The following is a 22,721-nucleotide window of genomic DNA, read 5'->3' as shown; positions in this document are numbered from 1 at the left end:
ATAAAACTAAACAAAACTGCAGGCTATTCAGAGCAAACTGTCTCCTAATCTTTTTCCCATTAGGTCTTTGTGGGCTGCTTTTGTGCAATGCTGATGAAGTTTTAATTGACCAGAGGGGAAAAAAGCTTACTTGGTGGTGAGAGCATCCCCTTGTGGGACCACTGCAGCCGGACCCCAGGCTCCTTTCCAGCTGTTGTCATGGAGAAAGTCTCACATCACTGTTTTATCCTAGTGCTTCTCCCTTCATAGGAAAGGAGATGCAGCTCAAGGGTATTTAGGGTGGAGCATCGTCTCCTTGGTCCATGCTTGCTCTTCTAGTGCACATTTTATTATTATTATTATTATTATTTAATTCACTGTTTTTTTAAAAGGGATTTGCATTATGTGCAGAGAGGCCTGAAGTATTATAATCAAAGAAGGCTGTCTTAGTGATCTCAGGTGCTTGTGATTATTTAGAAAAAACAAGTTATATCTGGTGCTGTTCTCAATGTGCTGAGTTGAGGCATTTCACACATTAACTAGTAGGAGGAAGGTGCCTGAATTCACTGACCTCTCGTTCTCCTACTTGCATCCAAACTGCCCATCCTCAATTTGTACACAAACCAGATTAAATAGATTGCCTTGGAATTAGAGGAATCTGCATTTTGGCAGGCTTTGCTTATCAAACAGGAGTCACTGTAGATGTACCATTCAATTCCTAGATTGCTGAGCCAGAAGCTTGCCCCTGCATGCACCTTGAGCTATGCCACTGGAAGAGGACAGTGAAATTTTCAGTGGTCCCACCCTCTCTCCTGCCACCCCCATGTGGGGAGCTTCGACAGAGAAATCCTCGTATCATGGATGGTTCATGGCCTGTATGTTAACTGAACTTTTTCCTGTGAACAGGTTCACCGAAACGAGGGTCACGCTGATCTTCAACTTGAGAGCATTTTCTAATGTAAGTAATGACTGTATTGATGTAACCTTTTTGACTAAAAGAAAGGCTCAGTGCTGTTGTGTAAGCAAGCCTAGCATCTCTTCCTCACTTTGCATCCCAGCTCACGTTTAATAATGTCATAAATCACAAGAAGTTAGTGTTTTTCTACAAATATTTTGCCTTTATGATATATCATGTTTGTTGGGCCATGGTAAATGTATTCCACTAGAGAAAGCAAGTGTGCATGCAATTTAAAATTCTGGAATATTAGAGTCACCATTAAGCAAAATATGATGAAACTGTCTTGGCAGAAATTACTTTCCAACTTGATATGAAGTAGTGAGAATAAGGAGTTATTTGATACATCCAAACTGATGTAATCACTTGTTTCTTGCACAGAATGGTTATATGCAAGCTGACTTGCAAGTTATCAGTCTACCTAACACCAGGGTCTGAATTTCTGTAATGTTTTCTTTTGCGCACCATTGGATCACGTGTTGTGCACAGGTAGGACCTATCAGAGACACAACCCAGAGTCCATGGGTGAGCTAGGTACCAAACCTTGTTTTGCTAAGGCTCAGGCACCTCTGCACAAAACAGCAATTACCTGTTATCACAAGCCAATGGCAGGGGCTGCAGCCTCTCTGTCGTACGTTTTGCCACATTAATGCAAGAAAATGCAGGTTTCAGCAGTTGTTTGAAAACCCCTGCCTAAACACACTAGTATTTAATAACAGGGCTTTGTGATCTACGTACTGGACTATCTCATTAGCAAACATAGCTTCTTTCCTCGCTCTTGAATCATCTACGGACCATTATCTGTTTTTCCAAATTGGATTGTTTTTCGTAACTGCTTGTTAAATCATTATCCCACAAAAATTGCGGCCTATGGGTGCATCTCCAAGACGAATTCTATCAGAATTCACTAGCTCCAATCCAAGACACAGCAATCTTTCCCTTGTCTTCATTGACTACCTTTAGTTTTTTTAATAAGAGTCTAGTGAATGATGAAGAGTAAGTTCTCTTGTACATGCCTTAATATACTTTTTGTCATGTAAATAGAGCTATTTGTAAAAGCTGAAGCACCTCAAACATTTACAGGAACATGTAAAAACACTGAAGAACAGACACCAGGCTATAAATACCAATGAAGCACTCAGCAAATGTGTTTGTGAAGATATCACCTCATTGTTCATTCAGTATTGAATTTCCCCATCACTTGGTAAGTGCTACTAGCATCAAATAGTAAAGTACCATGACAAAAGCAAGATGCAGATGGCTGGCTGTTTAAGTCATTGCTTGATCTGAATGCCAATGGAATTGGATTTGATAATGCTCAGGGAGTGAAAGCTGTTGTATCCAACCCCCCACCCCCCACCCCCTCGCCTGCCTTGTTCATCCAGTAGTACTTTACAGCACAGGTCGGGCTGTCGTCCCAGGTCATGTAATGACTGAAGCATTACATGTAATAGTAAGTGGTAAAAATCTAAAGGCTGGACTGTGTCTTTTGCTGTCATATTGATGTAGCTCAATTGGTTTCAATGGGACTACTTAGGAGAGCAGCATCCTCTTAATTCGAGGAATCAATTCTGCACATTACAACACGGGGAATGATTAGAAGAGCTCTATGGATATTTTGATATAATGGCAGATAGTCTCCTGTTAGAAATCAAAGGCATTTCACAGAGATCAAAAGAACACTTGAAACTGTAGCTCAGTTGAACGTGTCATTCTTTTCCCCATATTTCTGCTTTTGGACAATATGCTCTTTTATTTTGACAAGTTGGCTAGTATCTTCCTCCATAGGTCTTCTAAATTCACAGGCCTATTAGCTAACACAAATCAGAGTCTGACCCTCAGCTGCCCAGTGGGAGCTCTGCTTTCACCCAGTTCTGTTTAACCCTTTCACACAACCAGCCTCTGAGGTAGCTTTTTCCTCACACCTGTCACATGCACTCATGCAAGGTTTTCCTTGTTAACAGAACAACATTAGACAGAAAATAGAAAAGAAATAATGTTATGGTGACAGCATCTTCAATGCCACGTGGTGGAGTGATGCTTGGATTTTAAGCAGATTAATGATGTCAGTCAGCATTTCTCCATCTAACATTCAGTTCTGAGCCAAATAATGATCAAACTCCTTTGAAAAGTGTATCTCTGAGTAATGTTATGAAAAAAATAATCATCAAGTATATTTTAGTATTGTTTTTTGTGTGTGTTTTGCTGTTTTATCACTTTGATAAAGAAGCACAGTAATTGTATTACCCAGATTCCTATCATATTTATGAGCTCTACGGGTGACTGGATCTCTGCCAACCTTGTGAAACTGATCTAGGGAAAAAAATGATGTGGATATTGTCCTATGTGTGTTTCTTCCTTAAACCGCCAGAATCTGTAGTTGCCTGTAAATTTTCTTGGCTCTTGAAACTTATCTTTTCCACAGCTGCCAGGACACATATGATGAAACAGATGCACAAAATGAGGAAGGACTTGGCATAAACAAGTGAAGCGTACTGCTCCGTCACGGACAAATAAACACCGGATTTTTCTAGAACTGTGTGACTGTGAGTAAAAACAGTGCTAGACTGTCAATTCCTGACTGTATGTGGTAGAACAGTTGATGCTGTGATAGTGTGCACTGTCCAGATAGTTGTTTAGGTCATGACAGTGAAAGGAAATGTTATGCTTTCCTGGCAGAATTGTATTCTTTTAGACTTGTTGACAATTTCTTGCTTTATTTAAGTAGAATAAGATGAACCATAAAGCTACTCCAGAAACCTTGAACATGCTGACAGTTCACATTAAATCAACTTCAGTAGAGTTAAAAAAAAAAATTATTAAACTGAATATTTTTGCTCCTAAGAAGAATAAAGCTGGTTAAAAAAAACACATGTATGCTGATGCTGCATTTACATACAAGTGCCTGGGATAAACCTCTAATGTAAAATAAATTCCCCTTTATCTGCTTTTAGTGACCAGAGGATAGTACATTGACACTGCTGGGGCGGTTTGCCGCTCTGTTGCTCACACTGGGCTCCTATGATTTGTGTGTAGCTTTCAGGGAGAGTCGACACGCCTTATTTCATGTAAGCAGCATCTAAAAATCCAGATGCTGTAGAAATGTGACTGTGCATGGCCAGTGAGGATGCTCCTTAGGAGGAGCAAGAACCAAAGTCTGTGGGGCGCTCGCATCCTGCCAGTGGCACTGAAAGCTGGCAGCAGCCACAAGCAGCAGCGAGCATGCCGAGCCCTCCCATGCTGTTTGCGTGCAAAGCAGGCAAAGCTGTTCCTCCTGCTCCGCACCCGGAGTGGAGAGGCCTCTGTTGATAACTAAAGTGTACGGTTTTGAGTATACATTAAGCCTGGTCAAAATTAAGGAATTCCCCGAGCCAATATTTGCAATCTGTATAGATGGTGAGCCAAATTCTGCCTGGATGCTTAAAAGCTGTCGTGTAGTCCTGCATTTCTTGTGGGAATACATGCCGTTCCCCACGTCCCTTTCTGTCTCTGATCAGAGATTGAGATTCGGTCGTATAATTGAAACGGCGATGATTTGATTTAAGGCATACCGGCCATAAATGAGATTAGACAGTTTGTAATGCTTCCCATGTTCATTACGGTTTCTGTCATCACGATAATAGATACATGTTGTAGCATTTTCTCTTCCTATTACAAACTTTCACATAAAGATAAAGCATCAGTATTTTAATGCCTGCTTTTTTTTTTCAGTCATAGCACCATGGTATATTTGCTTGATCTTTTGAGTTTCTGATGCTTATTTTTCTTTTGGTTCATTAATCCTGTTTTTTCTGTACAGAGTAATTATTAATTAAGATGCTATTAACTATCAGACCATTCAGAAATAGAACATCAGAAAGATGAATACTGAACAGCCTTCTGTTAAATTTCTGTCTCCCTCTCTGTCTTCCCTCACTTAGGTGGAAATAATTTTGCATCAAGTAGAACAGCCTGAACCTATGTTAGAAAGAGCAGTAAGGAGAGTCAGCATCCTAGGAATAAGGAATTGTCTTCTGGAGTCTGAAAGAATTGAGTTCAAACAAACATCTCTAAAGGTTCCCATGTGCCAGACAGAGATCAGCAGTAACACGGACTGACTGTTTCATATCACTAAACGGCACAGAGTGCGTCATTTGGCCAGGTGAGGATATACACTGACAGACCTTTTTTCCTTTCAGGTGTTGTTGTAGGCTCAAAGATGGTCAGCAATAAAATAGAGGAAAAATCAGTGAATCACCAAGTCCCACAGATGTAATGGGTAACCTTCTGAGAAAGAAGAAAAATATATTCCAAAGTGATAATTTTATTCAATTAAAAGCATAGCTGAAAGCAAGCTGAATCTGCTAAACACATCGGATATAGATTACATTGCAAAAAACGTATGAGTGAAGAGCCTTGAATTGCACTGCCACTTATGAAAGTATTCATCATCTCAGGCTGGTGCCAGAACATGTGGAACAGAGCAAGTTATTTCTGGTCTGCCTCTGCTGTCAAATTGGTGACGAGACCATTATCTCTAAGATTCTGTTGGAATAAGGACTGGGTATAACTTGATTAACCAAGATGGATACTGATAGCTAGGATAAAGTTCTTAAGAAGAAACTGACCCTGAGAATCACAAAGGACAATAGATAATATTTGATGCAAGCTTGTGCAGAATGGAGTAGAAAACAGAGTGGAATAGCGTCATTTAAGAACAGAGGCAGAGAAGCCCAGGTATGTTGTTATATGATTTACAAGTATTCACAGCCATAGGGACTAAAAAAACAAAAGTCTACATATTCTTACGCTAGTAACTCTCCCTTCTCTGTGCCTTTTTGCCTTTATGCTTGTCCTGGTTTTGGCTGGGATAGTGTTAATTTTATTCCTAGCAGCTGGTACAGTACTGTGCATTGGATTTTTGATGAAAATAATGCTGATAACCCACTGATGTTTTAGTTGTTGCAGAGCAGTGCCTCCACAGAGCCAAGGACTTGTCAGCTCTTTGTGCTGCCCTGCCAGCAAGGAGGCTGGGGGTGCACCAGGAGCTGGGTGGGGACACAGCCAGAACAACTGGCCCCAGGATGTACCATACCCCAGGGCATCATGCTGAACAATAAAACCGGGGGGAGTTGGCCATGGGGGCTGCTGTTTGCTCAGAGACTGTCTGGCATCAGTTGTCTGGTGGCAAGCAGTTGCATTGTGCATCACTTGCTTTTTTAATTTTATTCCTCTTATTATTATTGTTATTGTTTACTCAGTAAACTGTCCTTATCTCAGCCCCCAAGTCCTCACACTTTTACCTTTTTTTTCTAGTCTCTCCTCCATCCCCCTGGGGAGCAAGCCAGAAGCTGCTGAAATAGGAAAAAACAAGCCAAAACACCCAAGTGTTGCACAACACAGTTGCTTACCACCAGCCAGTTGATGCCCAACCAGTCCCTGAGCAATGGCAGCCCCCCTAGCAAACTCCTCCCGGTTTTATCACTGGGCATGACGCCATGTGGTACAGGACATCCCTTTGGTCAGCTGTCCCAGCTGTGAAAAGTTTTAATGTGAGCACAGCTTTGTACCAACTAAAACAGAACAGCAAAATATTTAAAAGCAAAAGGGAGTATTTCAGCTAAATAGAGTTTGGTAGTACTAGAAAATTAAAAAATAACTCAGGAACCTAATAACTTAGTATTAATGTGCATAGCACTTTCACCAATGTGGTGTCAGGATGCAAGCCTAGTTCCTGCTAGCAATTACACCCCTGAAGAATGTCTTTGACTTGCCTTGAACCATGGGTGGTCAGAAGAATGGGTATGTCTTTACCTAACTGCTCTGTCAGGAAGAGGCAATTTAGTCAGTAGGCAGGGACATACCCATAACATAATTAAATAGAATAAAGCCTACCTGCCTAGTCTCACATTAACATTCTGTCTAATGGTTTTGTTTGTTTTTCCCACAGCTCCTTGTGCATGTAATTGCGGATGAGTTTCTACTGAGTAGGAAGGCAGAAGGGTGCATGTGTGCAGTGTAGGCATGCCTCATGTCCATAACCTTATCTGGCTTGAGTCCTGCTCATACCTAGCACTGGAGAGGACCTGAGGAGCTGACCTGAGTAAAAGGGATGTGTCAGAAAAAAAATAAAAAAATTAAACTATTAATGAATAAACCAGAAAGAAGAAAATGTGGGCAGTCTTTGGTTACTTGAAGTTTTGGAGTGCTTTTGTGTAGCCTGGAAGGACATATGTTATAAATAACTGGCACACCAAGAAGAAAAATAAAGTGTGGGGGGGGGGGATGTTAAGTGTTTTGACATTTCAATGCCTGAAGACTCTGCTGTGGATAGATCTTCAACAGAGATAATAAACTTGAATTTTGCTAATTAAATAAAACAAAATGTAATAAAGGATATGAGTATTGCAGCCCTTCCTGTGCGTAAGTTAACTTGGAGAATAAACCATTTTTGCTTTGGATGCCTAGCAAATGTATGCACTTCAATCACCTAGAAATGCTAAATTCTTATTGCTGACCCTTCCACTGGAATTAAGTGCTGACAGGAACTGTTGGTGTGTGTGTGTCTGGGTGGCAGAGTTTCTTCACTCATGGGTGCATTTTAGACAATGCTAACTATAGAGCGTGTACACTGTATACATAACACATCACCTATATACTGGCACACTAAAGCATATAATACAGTCCAACTACAGCATGCATAGCATGTAGTACATCACCTATATACACGGTGCATATAGAACAGTAACCATACAGAGTGTACGTTCCATGAAGGCAGGAGCGTTTGTAGAATATGTAGAGAGGAAAGGAAGGAATGAGGGAGGGAAGAATGGACAGACTTTAACTGTCAAAGATAGAGGACTTGTGTTTGTAGCAGTAAACCACCATCCTCATTCCTCTGAAATCACCGTAAATCCAATCCCATTAGGCAGATCACAAGCTGCCCAAGTAAAGCAGTGACAGCAATACTGGCTTTATGTGGAAATTGTTAGCTTACACACAAACAACCATTTATACAGCCATCTTTGTAATAAAGACATCTTTCCCTTGAAAATATGAAGAGAAATGTTTATGTATGTGCTATCCCTGTGTATCTCCAGTAACTTGGTTTTGATATTGAGGAGTCACTCATCATGTAGTCACCTTTTTTGATGATATTCTTGTGTTAACTGGGCAAAATAATGCAGCGTGCAATGGTGATAGGTCTGCTATGGATGAACAGCATAAAAACAACAGAAGACAAAGCTTGTTATCTGTACTTATAGGTGTACTTGCAACTTGCTGAACTTCCCAGATGATACAAGTGCCTGAGTGTCTGGTTGCACCTCCTAGACACTGAGCACACAGAGGAAAAAAAAAAAAATCATCCTGCCCTTTGGCTACAACTTTGGTTACTGCCATGACATTCACACTTAGGTCTTAAGGTCATATTGCAAGCACCCCATGTGTTCTGGACCTCTGTCTGAGGAAGGATCAGGGAAGAACTTTTGACTGCAGCCCTAAAGGATGCGTATGGACACTTAAAATGAGTATGAACAAGGTACTCACCTAAGCAGCCTCTGTACACATAGATCATGCTGGATGAAACGAAGTCTCTCCACTATCCTGCTGCTTTCACCCCTTTCCCATCCATCTGGAGGCCTGCAGAGAAAGGTAGCAGCCTTACCCTTTGGAATGTTACCTCTTGCTTTAGCTTCCTGTCAAAACCAGATGGCAAGCTTTCCAAGGTCACACAACAGTTTGCCTCCCTAGAAACTAGACATTTTTCTGCTCTGTGCAGCCACCTTTGATTAACCCAAGAGGTCCCAGACAAGCAGCGTGCAGAGGAGTTACAGCAGACATGGAGATGGTGAGGGTGTCACCGCGTTCTTAACTACACTTGCTTACCAAGTGGCTGGATATGGCCTGGCCTGTGGCAATTTGTCATGTTGTATGTGATTACTCAGCTAAAGATATAAAATCCTGTAAGCCTTAAAATGTGAAGTCATAAAAATGATAAAGTAGCAGAGAAAATAATATTTACAAGACACACCTAAGGTGTAAATATGACTAAAATAACCCAAACACATACATAGTCAAATGCTGCCTTGCTCCACTTGCTTTAAATTCCCATACAGTGAAAAGGCTGATTTACCATTCATTCTCAAAGCTGTATGAAAACTCACAACATTGTGTTGTTTGATTGGAATCACTGAAATTCTAACATGTTAGAACTGTTCACGATTGCTTTGAATTTGAATCAACACTTTTGTTTGTTTTAGCATTGTCTTCCCTGTGGACACAAGTTTTGCACTGGGAAGTTTTGCATACATATTTGCATATGTATAGCCAAAGCCTGAGGTTTTTGCATGAGATCAAGATTTGTTGCAGCCAGTGCATGCCTAGTCTATAAAATAAAGATCAGGCTTTTGAAGCTGATACAAGGGGAAAAACTGACCAGTCATGAGACAGCCTACTATGTCAGCCAAATTCAGCAGCCTTGCTGAGTGAAAAATTCAAGACTTCACCACCCTGAAGCTGCTTCTGAATACCTTCAGGTGTGATTGCCACCCTCCTAATGTGCATAACACACCCAGAGCATCCTTACAGACACTTGTTCCCTAGCCCTTTCTTGCCCAAATACTGTAGGATTAAAAAAAAAATAAAATATCCATATTAAGTATTTTTAGAGCTCATCTACATCATTTTGACAGAACTAGGTTAGAGAGCAGTAATAAGTGTGGCTACATCAGCAGCTGTTGGCAGGATGGTGGAGAGAGAGAGAGAGACAAAGCATTCAGGCATGGAGGACGTGAGCGACAGCTTCCTACCCTGCATTGACCACTGCAGCATTGGCCACTAAATGCACAGGCTCGGAGTTGTGACCATCCTGTGCAATTCCTACTGAGGCGCTCAGCTCATTACTGTTAGGGTAATCTATTGCTACAAGGGCTGGAAATATATCGCTTTATTACAGATTTTATCCATATGCACAATTTGTACCTGACTCCTGAGCCATCACCAGCAATGTAACAGTGGAGCAGCACCTGGTAAAATTAATACTGACAACAGAGAGGAAAAACCAGGGAAAAGCTCATGTAGATATATTTACCTTGTGGCGCTGCTCTGTGTTCCAGCTCTGGGATCCGTTGATATTGGGCGTTGTGATGCTGGCGCTAAATAACAATATTGCTGTGCTAACTGAACATGCCTCGGAGTTGCTCTTGAAGTCTTGCTGTTGTAGGCTTGTTTGCAATACTGCGGTGCCTGCAGTGTCTGCTTTCAACAGTTCTGCTAATTAATCCCTAAAAGTCCACAAACACACAAAAAAAGTGTAAACAAGACAATTAATTCCCACCACATCACTCTTCTATTCGTTTTCACATTTTTCCTGTTGCAAAGCTCTCATCAAGGAACGCGACAAGTTATTTCACGTATGCAGTAACATGTTCTGAATGCGTACCAAACTAAAGTTACTGTTCCGTATATCGATGCTTCATAAATATTCATGCATCTCAGTAATATATTGGGACTGCAAATTAATTAGGAAAGGTAGCATGCAGTTACATTCAAGTGGTAATCATAACAACTACTTGAAAAGTATTCATTATGTCTCACGCTAAAGAGGAGGTTGTCTTTACATATTTAAACCAAATGTTAACTTTAAAAGTTAAATATTTCAACTTTGCCACAGACTACCTAGTCATTTGTAGAATGTGCCCTTTTAAGTGGCATGAGACGACACCATCTAGCATCTGTGGGCTTCTTCCCTCTCGGTAATCCAGGGCAATACAGAGTAGATTACATCACCGTGAGACAAGTATGTGTCCAAGAGGAGAAAAAAAAAAAAAAAAGAAAAAAGAATACTGATGCTTTGCTATCGATTATTCTTGATGCTTAGAGGATGCTAGTTTGTTTAATGTGCCATTAGACAATATAATTCTGTTCATATTGATAGATCCAAGCAAACAGCAGAGCAGAAGAGTTTGTCCTGCAGCCCAATGACTGCTAGGTTGTAATACATCTGACTGGGTCACTTCCCCCAGGAAAATTAGAAGTTTTTGGGGCAGCGTCTCTGCAGTCAAAAATGCCAAGCCAAGATCATTAACAATGCAAAGGCCAGATGATGCTAGAATGTCTGCTTTCATTCACTTGCTTAGCAATTTAGTCATAGAGACACACACAGAGGCTTAATTAGGGTTACCTAGAGGAGCTTGCCAAATTCACAAATGACTATTTGATACGAATTCCTTTATTAGCTCAGTTGTTGCATCTCCTGTGATTTTATTTCAAATATTTTCATTAAGTCTATCGATAGTAGCTTAAATTCTTTCAGTTGACATTGCTGTGAAAATTACAACACTAACAGATGGCCTCAAAATTGATCGCATGCACATAGAAGAAACATAATAATGTGAATGCTGATTCTGGGTGGTTGGAAGAGTGTATTCTTTCAGGAGAAACAGAATTAAGGTCTTCCTTATTCAGCCATGCTTCACTGAATAACTGATTGTGTCAAGCCTGCACCCCTCTCTCTCTCTCTCTTTTCTAGGCTTTTTGATGGTGATGTGCTGATCTGCTCATTATTTCCAGCTGCTTAGGGCTACTTAACATTTTGTACACAGTGCCAAAGATGCCTCTACCTTGAGACTTGGACTAGGCTGGCACTGAGTAGAAAAATATCAGTTGCAAAGGCTGCTTACATATATTCACTTTTCAAAGCAATGGTCTCTAAATGTTAAATATGTTAGCAACTCGGCTCCCCATACCAAATATCTTGGGGCCTGCAGGTTTCAGTAAGTCTAGTCTGCACATGCCCTAGCTCTTGGATAATGGCAGGTGTGCACTCAGAGAGCGTCATTCAAGTTTAGACTGAAAGAAAATGGCAGGTGCTTTCGAAAACACACAGCAAAACCATGGCAAACCAGGAACATTGGCGGGCTACTTCAAAAGCCCTCTCCTGATATCAGCCGGTACGCTGACATCTATATTATTCCATATATTGTATAACTATATTCTATAGTTATTCTGTAACACATACAAAGAAAAATAGCTGGACAAAATGCAAGCTGCAAGAGTTTCTGAACTTTTCCTAAGAGATGTTATGCAGGCTCAGCTACGAAACTAGATCACGCACACAGACTCACTGGTGTGTTCAAAATACCAGGTCGAGGAAGAGATGACTGCTGAAGGCTGGCAGTTGTTAGGAAAAGAGACATCTTGCTTTCACTGCTGCTAGGAAGCAAAGATTTTGTTAGAGGCTTGGCATGGATCAATATGAAATCTATAGGACTAAAACACAATGCAAAGCACAGCATTTGAATGACTAGTCACTGCAGCGAGTGGAGAATCATCTGGACCATTTGGTCTGTCTATTTATTCCACTCTCACCCTGAGAAGTGTGGATAAATACATGGTCTTCAGCATATAAATCACCTCTATGGCCTTCGTTAGTCCAAAATGGATTTAACTACTTCTTTCTTTATCTTTTCTGGAAATATATCATTTTATCTTTTCACATTCTTTCACTGAAGATATTGCTTAGGAACCTTTTATTTGGGGATTATCCAATCCTGAGGCACAACAGCAGTAAATGAAAGATGCTCCCTCCCATAGCAACTAAATTCCACAGATTACCATATTGGTAATTTTTATTAGCATTTAAGTATTAAATTAACCACTAGAGTATGAGCCTAATAGACAAATCACATTAATGAGCACATACGCTGGCAAGATGTCAATGAAAGTTCAACTAAATTACTTTGCTTATTCATAGCTCCAGAAATTAGGGGCATAATTAATCCTCTGTCACAGTTCCTAGACTGCAAATATCAATAATGATTACAACAATACTTTACAGTAGGCTACAAATATATTTTTATGAAATTTTATATTTTTATTTTTTTTCCCTGGTAAACAACAGAACAGGCTTCCGATAAAGTCTTGTATTATGGTAGATTTTCCTATAATCTGTTCCCAGTACTACATAGATATTTAGAAATAAAAAAAGTAAGCTATCAAGAACTATCACCATCACTTTATCTGTGAATTTTTAAAGTTACTCTGTTCTTTCCTTTTACCTTTCTATGTTTCCAATCGATTAGTGAACAACGCAGATTAAAAATGCACAGTCACTATTCTTAGAATTAGTAGCATCTTATTCCAAAACACTATGCAAAACAGCTGGTTGTATGGATGGGAACGCTTCCCATGTCAGCAGGCACCTTGGAAGCTGTGTTACCCAGTTACGGCCTTTAACTTGTATTGGAGCTACTTGTTCTATAAGCTACTACCAAATATGAGATGAGCTTCAGATCCAGATCTCTGACAACTCTCTTGGTAAACTGGCTCAAGGCTAGGAAGTTCTATGCATTTTGGAAGAACAACTTTTTGCTTAGTGGTCTGTGAGGTCACCTGCCATCAGGATGTCTCCTGAGACGAAAGTTGAGGGCATTCGCTTGTTAAGACTTTTTATAGTGGTAGAGGAAAATGGGAATAAATTATATTAGATAAAATGAAATCAGAGATATCACTGCAGTATAACTACAATACCCCAGATAGCAGTAAGTAGCTTCTTTGCCAATTAATTACTTCAAGACAACATTAACTTTTGCGAACACTAAAAATGCCTGTCGCCATAGCATGCAAATATGAAACTTGCAGACAGCTCTGAAAGGAACACTAAAATAGCCAGACTGTTACCGTTCCCCTCATAATAAAACAATGTCTCTTTATCCCTCTTATTTTTTCAAGTCTCATTTCTTTCCCTCATGCCAAATGACAGCTCCATAAAATAAATAAATAGAAATAATATTTGAACTGCTGCGCTGAAGTGTGGCTTCCAGTTTGATAGTCTTCATTTTTATTAAAGATAGAATAAAAAGTTGACTATTTCTGGGTACGTTCATTTTCTTTAATGAAAGAAGAGACAAAAATATGAATGGTTTGCAGATTAGAAATTCAAATCCAAACATATAAAAGTAATCCATCAACATTATTGTGTTGTGTTCATCCACAGTCTAAAATGAGTACGGAGGAAATTATAAAAGCCCAGGAATTTTAACAAAGGATTTAAGGACTGGGCAGAGGTAGGACCTTGGACCAGCTTCTTTAAAAAACACTGAAAAAAATCAAACACAAAAAAACTGTATCATATAAAAACTGACATGCTGAAATTTTAGAGAGAGAAAGACAAAAAATAGTTGCTCATGATAAAACATCTCACAAAGGAAATTAAAAATAAATAAAACCATCCTGGAAGTCTGAAGTGCCAGTTTCATATAGTAATCACTATAGTAATCAAAAGGGGGAAGACAAATAGGAGAATAGATTAAAAAAATATATATGAAAAAAAAATCTTAAATATTTAACTTTGAATAGACACTCACAATACCTGGACTTATGCACCACCGGACTTTTCCAAAGATTTTCGGATGTTCCACACACAAAAGACCTAAATGGTATTTTTGCTTTATCATATATTAATTCTAACTTGATCCAAAGGACTTAAGGAACCACTGATCTGTCTGAATCTTAGGTAATGTAAGATAGCGATTATTCTACTTTATATCAGCGGCTTATACCGATTTGGCACGGGAGTTTAAAAGACATGTTCAAACGTCTCCTTTTCTACATATTAACTCTTCACAAAGTAAGTACTTCTTTCTTCTTGAAGAAGCTAAAGCTACAAGCAGGAGCTGAATACATTCCTGGTAAATGTATCACCTTTACAGATGTAAATAATCTTTACAGATGTACTTTACACCTCAAGCTGTACTCAAAATACACCTTTGGGTTTTAGTAAAGGGTTGGTATGCAAACTGTGATATCGCAAAGCTCTGAAAATCGTGCAAAAGATTGGCTTCAGTCACATCTCTCCTACGTTTTGATAAATGCCTAGCAAAAGTTCAGAATTAGTGCCTAGTTACAAGTGAAAGATCTACTGCCTTGCTCTCATGTTCCAATCTTAACAGCGTTTTAACCTGCTAAAGCTGGAGTTCAGCTGGATCCTTCCTTCACCGTGGAGATGACGACTAAGCTTTCATCAACACTGGAATGGGGTCACTCGCTGCATTTCTGCTGCACCATGTTCTCAGTACATTGAACGCATTGACTGAACACTCTGAAATAAAAGACAAAATGATTGATTGCATTAGCTGTCACAGTTAATGGGACGTCCTTGCAATAGCAACAGCTTTACTTCTACTGACCTGTCCTGCCTTACTCTTCTCCTTATAAAAATAGCTAACCAGTTATACCCAACAACCACTTCTGGTGACTGAGAATGATTTTAAGTCTCTAGTACAGGTGCTTTTACCCTTGTGTTTACAGCTTTCACTGTTTTCATAAGAGGGTGTCCTAGCCCTCATGACGGCTGGAAAGAAGCATGCAAATGGCATCTGAGCACCTAATTTGCTGAGTGGTTAAAAAAAACCAAAAACCCAGGAAACAACCAAACAAAGCTGATGGTAAGTTAACAAGTGATATATCCATCTGTATTTTTTCATTTAGGTTATTTGAAGATAACAGTTCTGCCACCCAGGAAGCAGCTGGGACCTCTTCAGAGGGGCACGGGGACAGGAACAGTAGGCTTCGCATAACACCTGTTCTTTATTCACAAACATCTTTAGCCAAAGCAGAGGGCAGGAAAACCTTGAAATTATAAGTGCGTTAATGAGGATATAATTACTATTAGCTTGCCTTGAATCCAAATATGAGCATACCAGTATTGGAATAAAAATGTTGTTTTTGCAGAGTTACATTGTTTAAAGGTAAGGAATGGGGTATTGAGATATGCTTGCAGTGATAAGAAAACTTAGCAGGCGACCTCGTAAAATGCAGACAACCAGACTCCTTAGAAAAATTAGGTAAAAATCACAGTGTTAAGTCAAGTCAGATAAGCAAAGAAACACTACCACTTCAAACAGTAAAAAAAGTAAAAAGAAATTCGAAATTTAACAGGCCGGCAACTGAAGGCTATGCATTGTCTATGAAGCATCAGATAGATTCCCCACTCAGTGGGGAAACAGGGGAGGGTCCTGTCATCAAAAAGTATATAAACTGTGTTTTGGAACCAGTAGGTGCACTCCTGCTTGTGGGACGCCCTCCATTGCAATCGCGAATAAATTACTACTTCACTGAGATCCTCGCCTGAGCCTAAGTTATTGGCTATGGAGTGTTTCTCACACCAGCAACAGCACATACATGTTTTGCAACACTGTGACAACATACCCAAACACAATCCACAAGCATTTTTCCCGTGTGAGCAGCGCGACTGCCAAAGGGGCAGAAAGATGCACAGCTGCATAGAGGAGGCATGGAAAAAAAACAGACGTGTGCCGAGCAACAGAATTTGCTAGGTAAAGATAAGCACAAGGGACTGCAGTTAGGCAAGACAGGCTGTGAATATGCAATGAACGTCTGTCTTGTAAAGTTTCCTTTTAAAGTGTAAAATGGGCTCAATTTATTGGTCTCCTAAATACCACGCAGCCATCTCATGTTCTGATGTGCATACACAAAGTCAGTGGCAACACTTCTAACATGCAATCACTGTTGCACCCACAATGTAGTTCATCACCAATGTGTAGGACCTCTAAGAAAGTGCATTCTGGATTCCTTTCCCTAGGCTCATCCTTATCTGCCTTTCATGGTGTTCAGGCTATTTTGGTAAGCTGCAACCAAGTGTGCTTCATGGGACTAGCACAGTGCTAAGAGCTACCCGTCCAGACCTACCAAAAGTGGTCACGAGAGGGGAACTGCCACATCTGGCGCTGAGGTCAGAGCAAGAAACTTCACAGCTAACCTGCAGACCAAGAACAAGCACTTGTGACAACCTTCTATCCAGAGATATATTTCCTGAAATTACTGCGTTGGCTTTCCTGTTTGGTTATCTCATTTAACAAAGGAAGGAGAAATCATTTTTTACACAGCTGAACTTTAACTTACAGGACTTCTTTTTTTCCCCTCTGCATTTTTGGCAGACAGAGATTTTAACCATTTCTCATCAGAAAAGAAGCCTGATAAGTATTGATTTGGGATTATTTTTGCATAGCTGTTAATTTCCTCTCATTTAACTCTTTAGTTTTCTTTTGTGTATTTTGTATGTTTCTATTTATTTACATTATTTTTCTCTATATTACAAAAAAAAAAAAGGAGTTATATTGCATACTTCTAAATTATTTTTCTAGTGTATTGCCATGGGTCTAGGCAGGCTGAAAGCAGCAAATAACTGATACAACATAGTGCCGGGGCAAATAATAAACTTTGACTCCTGGGGATAAATTTTGTACTTGAACATAGCAATATTGCCCCCATACTGTTGCAATTATGATTTCGGTGATTCATTTCAGGACTAATAACGTTCACCTGACTCAGTGTGCCACTTTCCACTTTATACTTAAAAGTTAAATTCATTATTATGTGCTATTGAGATAGCCAACAGCTCTCATGATTTTAGTTAGTACAGAAAGAAGCCACAGAAATCTACAGAGTACCTTATCTGAAGACAAGTTTGTTGTTGGCTCATGGCAGAACAAGTTGTGGTAACGAGTGGTAATCACTATAGCTTTTCTGAATACATGACGAGTATGTTTTGGATCTCAAAGCTATCAGAAGTCAAATTTTAGGTTCCTTTCTTTGCTGTGAAGATGATTAAGGGAAATGGTTGTTCCATCAGTAGGCTTGAGAATAAGTTTCCTATAAAATATTCAGCTTGGCTGAAATTGAATTTCTTTCTTCTTTGTAATGTTGCATAAAATTTGAAAATGCCTGGTTATTTGGAGGTGACGTTGCTACGCAACCACTTCACCCTCCTTTCTTGCTTGTGAAGATGAGCAGGTAGTAATTCCTCTCTAAATGTTTTAACGAAACTTGCAAACAACTGAAAAAAACATAGAAAACTGTTCTGCTGATGCTTTTATAGGTATCAGATTATTTCAGCTAGGATTAAGAGTTAAAAATAAAAATCTACATGAAATACTTTAAAACTTCTTTTCAAAGAAGTGGCTTTTTCTTAAGCAGACTCATGAAAAAAATAATATGAAACCCAGTACATTTTATTAACAACAACAAAAAAAAAAGACAGAAACCAATCCACCCAAAGAAAGTGAAAAGAGAGGACCTCTTCACAGCAAATGTATACTCACACATATACACGCATTTGATATTGATAGAGAGAGATTCAAAGATCTCATTTCAGCAAAGGATCTATGCGTGTGCTTATCAAGCTATTTAATCAACCATAGCAAATGAAAGGTACGTTATAAAGGAAATAAATGGAAGACCATATAAAAATATTTGACAATAGTTCAGTACCATGGCTTTGTCTCACTACTATAGAATAGTAGCGAGTAGGTAAAGAATATTAACCAAAGCCTGTATCCGTTTTGTCTTGCAGCTTCAAGGACTGAAGAACAATGCCAGTCTCTTGTTGGACTTCAGACAGCCTTTGTTCTTCCCATATATTCCCAGTATCTGTACGGCATCTTTTTAGAATTTGAAAACTTCCCTTTTCAAGACTATATTGTGTACACACATAAAGTGCTTCATTGCTGTGTTTTCTTGTAAGTAGCAGTAACACAATCCACAGCTGTAACTGCTTACTGGAAGTCAGACAGTTCACAACACCATGCCTTTCTAGCTCTCTGGCTCTACCTCTGCCCACACTAATCTCTTCATCAGGTTTCCTAACCTCAGCCTCCAGGTCTTTCACCCAACATACTGCAGTGCCCTCTCCATCACCTGTCGTGCTATCATCTTTGGAAGGATTGGAATAAAATAAAATAAAATAAAATAAAATAAAATAAAATAAAATAAAATAAAATAAAATAAATGAGGAAATATGAGACATTTTTATGAAAGATAGCCCAGATTACTTTAATGCAATGCACATGGTACATCTCCTATTCAAATCAATAAAAGTGACCTTAAGTCAGCTAGAATACAAATGAACAAGGATGTAAAATAACTCAGTTCCTTCTTTGTTATGGAAATATTCTGAACATGAAAAAAGTTTATCATAAACTAGCCTCTGCCCCTCGTGGGCATTGTTCTCTAGCTGCGCTCTGAGACTTCACCAGCTAAAATCAACTTTTCTGTGCTTGCTACTTATAATTCTACCTGCGGTCACAAGCAACTGTATGTGCATCTTTAAACATTACTACTTAAAACTCTAAATTGTCCCAAAAAGCATTTCATACAGTAATCTGAAATGATTAGCTACTACAGACTTTATTCTGTTATCTCAGTTCCTCATCTAGGTGTAATTTTGTATCAATGAAATAGTATTGCATAAATAAAGGACAAGCAAATAAAGTGAGTATTGTTGTGGAACCCTACTATAGACCACCCAGCCAGGACGACAAGACCAATGAATTATTCTTTAAAGAACTAAGAGATATCTCTAGATCAGACACCCTTATGGGTTGCTTCAACTTGCCAGATGTGAACTGGGAATACCCCACAGCTGATATAGACAGGTCCAGGAAATTCCTAAAACACCTTGATGATAATTTCTTGGTACAGGTACTGAGGGAGCTGAGTAGGAAAGGTGCCCTCCTAGATTTGTTGTTTGTAAACAACAAGAGCCTCATGAGTGAAACAGCAACTTGTGCCTGTCTTGGCCACAGTGACCATGAAGTAGCTGAGTTTAAAATCTTTGGTGACAGGAGGAAAACTGCCACCAGAACTTCAACCCTGGATACACAGACAGCAGACTTCAGGATGCTGAGGGAACTAGTTAGGAAGGTCCCCCGGGAAAATACTTTTGAAGACATTTTGAAGACATTGGGGTCCCTCAGTGCTGGCCAGTTTTTAAGGACACAGAAACAGGCAATTCCCAAATGTCAGAAGTCAAGCAGGTGGGACAGAAGGTTGGTTTGGCTGAACAGGGTTCTTCCTCTAGAGCTTAGGCAGAAAGCATATGGCCACTGGAAGTACAGCTCAGTAGGGAGACCTTATTGCTCTCTACAACTACCCTAAAGGAACTTGTGGGGAGCTGGGGGTCAGTCTCTTCTCACAGATAACTAGCAACAGGACAAGAGGAAATGACCTCAAGTTACATTAGGGGAGGTACAGGTTGGAAATTAAAAGAAATTCCTTCTCAGAAAGAGTGGTCAGGCATTGGAACAGGTTGCCCAGAGAGGTGGTGGAGTCACTCTACCTGGGGGCATTTAAGAAAAGGTTGGGCACGGTGCTTAAGGACATGGTCTAGTGGGTGATAGTAGTAGTAGTGGGACGGTTGGACCAGATGATCTTGGAGGGCTTTTCCAACCTCTATGATTCTATGAGTCTATAAAGTGAGGCTGGGTAACACAGGAAGCCTACAGAGATTCTGTTCACCTAAGGGAAAAAAAAATGTGCAGTTCTGGGCACCACAGCACAAAAAGGATTGTGAAACTATCTGAGAGTGTCCAGAAAAGGGCTACAAGGATGGTGAAGGGCCTAGAGGGGAAGACATATAAGCAGTGGCTGAGGACACTTGGTTTGTTCAGCCTAGAAAAGAGGAGGCTGAGGGGAGACCTCATCATGGTCTACAGCTTCCTCACGAGGGGGAGTGGAGGGGCAGGCACCACTCTCTTCTCTCTGGTAACCAGCGATAAGACCTGAGGGAATAGAGTCAAGCTGTAACAGCTGTGATTCAGGCTGGATATAAGGATAAGGTTCTTCTCCGAGAGGGTGGTCACATGCTGGAATAGGCTCCCCAAGGACGTAGTCACAGCACCAAGCCTGTTGGAGTTCAAGAAGCACTTGGACTATGCTCTTTCACATGGTCTGAATTCTGATTTTTTGGTAGCCCTGGGTGGAGCCAGGAGTTGGACCTGATGATCCTTGGGGGTCCCTTCCAACTCAGGATATTCTATTCTGTGATTCTATGTGCAGGCTTTGCTGCTCCAGATGGCTGTATATAAGTCTATGTGGCCCCTTGTGATCCATCCCAGGGTATTCAGAGTTGGCTGATGTCATTGTGAGACCTCTTTCAATTATTTTTCAACAGTCTTGGGAATCTGGAGAGATCCCAAATGACTAGAAGATGGCAAGCATTGTTCTAATTTTCAAGAAGGGCAAAAAAGACAACCCTGGTAATTACAGGCCTGTCATTCTCACTGTAAAATTACGGAGAATATTATGACTGACAATGCAGTCATTGGTCACAGCCCACACAGGTTCAAGAGGGGCCAGTCCTATGTAACAATCTTAACTTCCTTTTATTACAAGGTCACTTACCTAGTTGACTAACAGAAGCCAGTTGATATCATCTTTTTGAATTTCAGCAAAGCTTTCAATGCAGTTTCTCACACTACCCTCCTGGACAAAATGTCCAGCATACAGCTAGACAAATACATAATGTGATTGGTGAACAACTGGCTAATGGGTTGGGTTCAGAGGGTTATAGGAAATAGGGTTACATCAGGCTGGTGGCCAGTCATGAGTGGGGTTTCCCAGGGCTTCATTTGAGGGCCAGTTCTCTTTAGTGTCTCCATAAATGACTTGGATGCAGGACTTGAAGTTATACTAAGGAAGGTTGCAGATGACACTAAATTAGTAGGAAGTTTTGAATCCCTCAGCAGTAGAGAGTCCTTGCAAAGAAATCTTGACAAATTAGAAGGCTAGGCAATCACCAGCTGCATGACGTTCAACAAGAGCAAGTGGTGGATTCTGCACCTGGGATGCAGATTCCCCACCTGGGATGGGATGGTAACCCTGGGCACACGTACAGACTAATGATGAGAGGCTGGAAAGCAGCCCTGTGGAAAGGGATCCAGGGCTCCTGGTTGACAGCAAGCTGAATGTGAGTCAGCAGTGTGCCTGGCAGCCAAAATGGCTGACTGCACCCTGAGGTGCCTCAGACCCAGCACTGCCAGCTGGATGAGGGAAGGGAGTGTCTAGCTCTGCACTGCTGCAGCCTCACTTCAAGCGCCGTGTGCAGTTTCAGGCACCATGGTATAAAAGGGATATCAAACTACTAGAGAGGTTCCAAAGGAGGGCTACAAAGATGACAAAGGGTCTACAGGACAAGATGCTTGAGGAGTGGCTAAGTGGCTTGGTTTGTTCAGCCCAGAGCAGGCTGAGGGGAGGCCTCATGGCAGCCTACAGCTCCCTCACAAAGGGAGCAGAGGAGCAGGTGCTGAGCTCTGCTCTCTGGGGACAGCCACAGGACCCAGGTAATGGCATGGAGCTGGAACAGGGGAGGGTCAGGGTGGGCATTAGGAAAAGGTTCTTCACTGAGAGAATGGTCAGGCACTGGGACAGGCTCCTCAGAGAGGTGGTCATAGCACTGAGTCTGATGGAGTTCAAGAAGCGTTTGGACAACACTTCCAGACACAGGGCTTGGATTTTGGGTGGTCCAGTGTGGAGCTAGGAGTTGCATTCAATGATCCTTATGGGTCCCTTCCCACTTGTGATATTCTAGGATTCTATAAATTCATGAACTGATGCTTGAGAACTACTTGGATAGTGTAGCCATGAGTGAGCAAAATTTAAGAATATAGCTCCATATTTAGAGAGATTTAAAACAAAGTCTGAAATCCCTCATGTACATATGTATCACAAAGGAACTAAATTACAGAGCACCATAATTTTTGCTTTTCCCATCCTGAAAACTTAAGTTATCTTAAGTAATATCACTTGGTTATATTAGACTGTATTTTCCTTTATGTATACACCAACGTGTAATTTACACACCAATACTCTTCTTTTCCCCAAAGTTTGGGATTGTGTCACTCTAGTTTGTATAGATTTTTTTTTTTTCTAATTCAACACATTATATTCTGCTTTACTCACTGTACGCTTGTTGGCTTCGTGAAGAGTTCCTGAAGGCTTGCTACAAATG

At 40.4% G+C, this 22,721-nt stretch overlaps 1 protein-coding gene and 1 long non-coding RNA gene across 9 annotated transcripts in view; one reads left to right on the top strand and one right to left on the bottom strand.

Moving 5' to 3' along the window:
* LOC310902060 (uncharacterized protein) overlaps window positions 1-4,996 on the top strand; it is a 354,895-nt gene extending 349,899 nt beyond the window's left edge. The window contains exons 1-3 of the transcript XR_014586434.1: window positions 2,338-2,387; window positions 3,360-3,480; window positions 4,855-4,996. The gene's annotated coding sequence lies outside the window, so the exon portion shown is untranslated. Of the gene's footprint in view, window positions 2,388-3,359; window positions 3,481-4,854 lie in introns of the transcript that reaches the window.
* The window catches only part of LOC310902062, an 85,828-nt gene that overhangs the window by 12,422 nt on the left and 50,685 nt on the right, over window positions 1-22,721 (bottom strand). Inside the window, exons 5-8 of one of the 8 annotated variants that reach the window (XR_014586444.1) lie at window positions 14,875-15,014; window positions 10,005-10,197; window positions 8,462-8,554; window positions 5,066-5,200 (exon numbers count right to left, since the gene is read on the bottom strand). This is a non-coding gene — a long non-coding RNA (uncharacterized lncRNA). Of the gene's footprint in view, window positions 1-5,065; window positions 5,201-8,461; window positions 8,555-10,004; window positions 10,198-13,086; window positions 15,015-16,624; window positions 16,695-19,941; window positions 20,618-22,672; window positions 22,713-22,721 lie in introns of those variants that run through there. The other 7 variants (XR_014586443.1, XR_014586446.1, XR_014586448.1 and 4 more) reach the window with 7 other exon arrangements.

This window comes from Anser anser (genome assembly GCF_964211835.1).
Source record: "Anser anser genome assembly, chromosome: 6".
Classification (NCBI taxonomy): domain Eukaryota; kingdom Metazoa; phylum Chordata; class Aves; order Anseriformes; family Anatidae; genus Anser; species Anser anser.
Note: the sequence above shows the minus strand (reverse complement) of the source record. Positions and strands in the feature narration are given on the sequence as shown.